Consider the following 6,236-nt stretch of genomic DNA (forward strand, 5'->3'; position numbering starts at 1 on the left):
AATTGTTTTAATTATTTGTATATTTCCAATTGTATTATTAAATTGATTATTTATTTAATTAAATTGTTTATTGATCTTTATAAATAAATTATTTAATTAAATTTATTTTTATAAATGAATTTATTAATTATTGATTTAATCATTTGTAGATGAATTAATTAATTGAATTTATTATAAATTTATTAATAATTGATTTAATTATTTATAGTTTTTTTGATAGAGCTAGAGCTTTATATATTTCTTATCAAAATTTATTTTTATGATAGGCCTCGCCTACTCCTTCCGAGACGAGTGAGTCAAATACTTGCACAATCGGACGCTATTGTCCCCTACTTGAGGGAAGCTGGTTTTGGCGATACGGTGCCACTCAGACATTTTGTATTTGACAACTTCCTGATCATAGCATTTGTGAAGGATGATGTCCTAAGACCCACACTGTTCACCTGTCATGGAGTGAGTCACCATGACTTGCAGGACGTTGCGTACCACCTTGGGTTATGCACGCATGGAGAGCCAGTGGGTAGGTGTTTTTTGGGATTTTCACACATGATATGGGACCGAGGCCTGGGAGTTGGTGGAGTGGCTACTTGGTGCCAAGCTTCCTGTAGTTCAGCAGCAGGGTGCGCGGATGAAGGGGTCTTTCTCCCTCAAGTTGACATGGCTTCAGGAGTGACTCCGGCAGATGCTCGATACCCATGATCCAAACACCCTCCGACAGTACACGAGATGCTACATACTTCTGATGATTGGAGGTTACCTGATCACTGACAAGTCAAAAAACCAAGTACATCTCCGGTGGCTGCCACTGCTTGAGGACTTTCAGAGGTGTCGTGCTCTGTCTTAGCCTTCAGCGGTGCTTGCATAGACATACCATTCCCTATGCAGTGTATCACATTGAGGCACCACAAATATCGCAGGATGCACTACGCTGCTAGTCTCTTAGATATACCAGAAATTTCTTCAGTGGTGTCTACCTAAGTGACGGGTTTATATGTACCCTATGGCTGCTAGATAACCATTACTTATGGTTTTCTTCTTCTCGTTTATGTAATTCAATATGATGTTCGATAAATTGAATCATTATTATTCTTGCAAATATCTACAGGTTGATAAGTATGGCACAGCAGAGTAGGGACTAGCACGAGCAGAGAGTCCTCCGATGATGTCGGGGCTTGGATAAGTTATAATGAGATGAGGCAAGCGAGATTCTTTTATTCAGTTATACTAGCATGAATTACTTATGATGTTTTAGTACGTATTACTGATGATTATTTTACAACATTTGTCGTAGTTCCTGTGGATTCCGTACGACGACCTTACACTACAGGACCTCTGCCCGCTATGGCTGAAGGATGAGGAAAAGTGGGAGAAATAGATGTCTATTGTTCTCCTCGTCTGTTTCAACATCGTTAAGTTTCACCATGTTGACCGGGTGAAGCGCCAATTTGGTGGCAGCAGCTGGTGCTAGTGGCCCCAGTCAACATCGATAGGTTCTTGACCACCACAAGTTGGGGTGAGGACGTATGGTGGCCTACCAAGCCCCAGAAGTGGTACGATGGTTGGAGGGCTTGGTTTGAGGAGGGACATCGAATCTCCATTTAGCCATTTACAGACTATCGACCTAGTTAGGAGTACTGGAATTAGTACCAGTAAGCTTACCGCGTTAGACGCCTATCAGGGCAGCATGTGCTTGTTGACCCCAGGCTGTTCCACTTACCCGGTGACGTTCAACCTATTGCCAGCTAGCTGAGAGACGTCCTGCACCTTCCCTGAGATGTGTCTGACCATCGTCGGCATGCCAGGGAGGTTCAGGCAGACACCTGGAGGCCTACCAAGAGAGATAGAGATGTCAGAGAGCATCGATGACCACGAAAGGACAGGGTCAGGCCTCGCAGTGAGTGCTTGGATGTGGAGTCCGAGAAAGAGGCTGAGTATCACCGACAGGAGGAGCACAGTGATTTTTCAGGTGACCAGGATGACTCACTGCCTCCACTACCCCCTCCTCCACCTCTACCACCACCACCACCTTCACCATCGAGTTCACATTCACAGGCAGGTTGGGACGCTTGGGATACTGCCCTTCCTGGAGGGCATGACCTCGGAGAATCCATCAGTCATCACGAGGCATCAATGGTCGAGGAAGCATTCCAGATTTGGGCTATCGATCATCACACGATGCAGCGACTTGCCGACCAATTTCGCACGAGCAGGGAACAGAGCATTGGGCATGTTCACAGCATTCGTCTACTCTATGTCTACCATAGATTGGGTTTTATACACTTCACCAGGGTCTAGCACCTCATACGGCACACACCTCTGACACGGTGCCCAGTATGCTACCCCACCATCAGTTGACTATGGCCTTTTGATGACGGCATCACAGCCAATGCCGCCACCTCCGTGTCGTCCCCCTACTCAGCCTCAGGATCAGCCCCATCCATATGCACCAGTGCCTTACTCAGACAGTTATGTTGTCCCTCATCATTCACTACCTCCGCAACTACCACCTCAGTCATAGGATCCCTCTCCTCACCCGCAGCCTCCTCCAGACCCACGTCCTAGCAGACCTCACTGACAGGTACATTGGTGCACAAAATTGTGATTCACACTTTTCACAACTCCGCACAACTAACCAGCAAGTGCACTATGTCGTCCAAGTAATACCTTACGTGAGTAAGGGTCGATCCCACGGAGATTGTCGGCTTGAAGCAAGCTATCGTCATCTTGTAAATCTCATTTAGGCGGATTCAAATGGTTATGAGATTTTGATAATTAAAAGATAAATAAAACATAAAATAAAATAAAGATACTTATGTAATTCATTGGTGGAAATTTCAGATAAGCGTTTGGAGATGCTTTGTTGCTTCTGAACCTCTGCTTTCCTATTGTCTTCTTCCAATCATGCGTGCTCCCTTTCATGGCAAGTTGTATGATCCTCTCGGATGAAAAATACCAGGTACGATCTCTGCACGGCTAATCAACTGTCAGATTTCTCGTCTCGGATGAAAAATACCAGGTACAGATACCGCACGGCTAATCATCTCTCGATTCTCACTAGCGTCGGAATAGGACCCTTATCCTTTTACACAGTGTCACTGCGCCCAATGATGAGCGGATAACTTATACGCTTTTTGGCATTGTTTTTAGTATGTTTTTAGTAGAATCTAGTTACTTTTAGGGATATTTTCATTAGTTTTTATGTTAAATTCACATTTCTGGACTTTACTATGAGTTTGTGTGTTTTTCTATGATTTCAGGTGTTTTCTGGCTGAAATTGAGGGACTTGAGCAAAAATCAGATTCAGAGGTTGAAGAAGGATTGCTGATGCTGTTGGATTCTGAACTCCCTGCACTCAAAGTGGATTTTCTGGAGCTACAGAACTCAAAATGGCGCACTTCCAATTGCGTTGGAAAGTAGACCTCCAGGGCTTTCCAGAAATATATAATAGTTCATACTTTGGCCGAGTTTAGATAACGTAAAAGGGCATTGAACGCCAGTTCTACGCTGCTGTCTGGAGTTAAACGCCAGAAACACGTCACAAGCCAGAGTTGAACGCCAGAAATACATTACAAACTGGCGTTCAACTCCAAGATTGGCCTCTACACGTGTAATATTCAAGCTCAGCCCAAGCACACACCAAGTGGGCCCCGGAAGTGGATTTATGCATCAATTACTTACTTCTGTAAACTATAGTAACTAGTTTAGTATAAATAGGACTTTTTACTATTGTATTAGACATCTTTGATCAGTTTTATGCTATCTTAGACTTTCATGGGGGCTGGCCATTCGGCCATGCCTGGACCATTATCACTTATGTATTTTCATACGGTAGAGTTTCTGCACTCCATAGATTAAGGTGTGGAGCTCTGCTGTTCCTCAAAGACTAATGCAAAGTACTACTGTTTTTCTATTCAATTCAACTTATTCCGCTTCTAAGATATTCATTCGCACTTCAACATGAATGTGATGAAGGTGACAATCATCATCATTCCCTATGAACGCGTGCCTGACAACCACTTCCGTTCTACCTTCGATTGAATGATTATCTCTTGGATCTCTTAATCAGAATCTTCGTGGTGTAAGCTAGATTGATGGCGGCATTCATGAGAATCCGGAAAGTCTAAACCTTGTCTGTGGTATTCCGAGTAGGATTCTGGGATTGAATGACTGTGACGAACTTCAAACTCGCGAGTGCTGGGCGTAGTGACAGACGCAAAAGGAGGGTGAATCCTATTCCAGTATGATCGAGAACCTCAGATGATTAGCCGTGCTGTGACAGAGCATTTGGACCATTTTCACAAGAGGATAGGATGCAGCCATTGACCACGGTGATGCCTCCAGACGATTAGCCATGCAGTGACAGCGCATCGGACCATTTTCTAGAGAGGATTAAAAGTAGCCATTGACAATGGTGATGTCCTTACATAAAGCCAGCCATGGAAAGGAGTAGGACTGATTGGATGAAGACAGCAGGAAAGCAGAGGTTCAGAGGGACGAACGCATCTCCATACACTTATCTGAAATTCTCACCAATGATATACATAAGTATTTCTATCTTTATTTTCTGTTTATTTATTAGTATTTTCGAAAACTCCATAACTATTTTATATCCGCCTGACTGAGATTTACAAGGTGACCATAGCTTGCTTCATACCAACAATCTCCGTGGGATCGACCCTTACTCACGTAAGGTTTATTACTTGGACGACCCAGTGCACTTGCTGGTTAGTTGTATCGAAGTTGTGAATGAGAAACGATTTATTAAGACGTGCGTACAGAGTTTTTAGCGTCGTTGCCTGAGATCACAATTTCGTGCACCAAGTTTTTGGCGCCGTTGCCGGGGATCACAATTTCGTGCACCAAGTTTTTGGCGCCGTTGCTGGGGATTGTTCGAGTTTGAACAACTGACGGTTTATCTTGTTGCTCAGATTGCATTTTTCGAAAATTCATGCATTCATAGTGTTCTTCATGATCTTCAAGTTGTTCTTGGTAAGTCTTCTTGTTTGATCTTGATGTTTTCATGTTTTGTGTCTTTTCTTATTTTTCATATGCATTCTTGCATTCATAGTGTCTATACATAAAAAATTTTTAAGTTTGGTGTCTTGTATGTTTTTTTTGCATTAAAAATTTTTCAAAAATAAGTTCTTGATGTTCATCTTGACATTCAAAGTGTTCTTGGTGTTCATCTTGACATTCATAGCATTCTTGCATGCATTCATTGTTTTGATCCAAAATTTTCATGCATTGAGTCTTTTTCATGTTTTTCTCTCTCATCATTAAAAATTCAAAAATAAAAAAAAAATATCTTTCCCTTTTTCACTCATAAATTTCGAAAATTTGAGTTGACTTTTTCAAAACTTTTTAAAATCTAGTTGTTTTTATGAGTCAAATCAAATTTTCAATTTAAAAATCTTATCTTTTTCAAAATCTTTCTCAAAAATCAAATCTTTTTCATTTTTCTTATTTATTTTCGAAAATTTTAAAAATATTTTTCAAAAATCTTTTTCTTATCTTTATCTCCTAATTTTCGAAAATAACATCATCAATTAATGTTTTGATTCAAAAATTTCAAGTTTGTTACTTGCTTGTTAAGAAAGATTCAAACTTTGAGTTCTAGAATCATATCTTGTGATTTCTTGTGAATCAAGTCATTAATTGTGATTTTAAAAATCAAATCTTTTTCAAAACTAATTTCAATCATATCTTTTCAAAAATATCTCTTTATCTTATCTTTTTCAAAATTTAATTTTAAAATATCCTTTCTAACTTATCTTCTTATCTTTTCAAAATTGATTTTCAATTTTGTTTCAACTAACTAACTAACTGTTTGTTTGTTTCTTATCTTTTTCCAAACTACCTAACTAACTCTCTTTCTCTTTAATTTTCGAAAATATCTTCCCTCTTTTTCAAAATTTCTTTTTAATTAACTAATTAATTTAATTGTTCATTTTAATTTTCGAAAATTACTAACCTTTTTCAAAAACTATTTTCGAAAATCACTAACTCTTTTTCAAAAATTATTTTCGAAAATTCTCTCTCTCTCTTATCTCCTTCTATTTATTTATTCATCTACTAACACTTCATCTCACCCAAATTCGAACCCCCTCTTCCATCTGTGTTCGAATTTTTTCTTCTTCTTTTCTTCTACTCACATAGGGACCTCTATACTGTGGTAAAAAGGACCCCTATTATTATTATTTTTCTGTCCCTCTTTTTCATATGAGCAGGAGCAAGGA

Source organism: Arachis ipaensis, chromosome B07 (assembly GCF_000816755.2).
Source record: "Arachis ipaensis cultivar K30076 chromosome B07, Araip1.1, whole genome shotgun sequence".
Classification (NCBI taxonomy): Eukaryota; Viridiplantae; Streptophyta; class Magnoliopsida; order Fabales; family Fabaceae; genus Arachis; species Arachis ipaensis.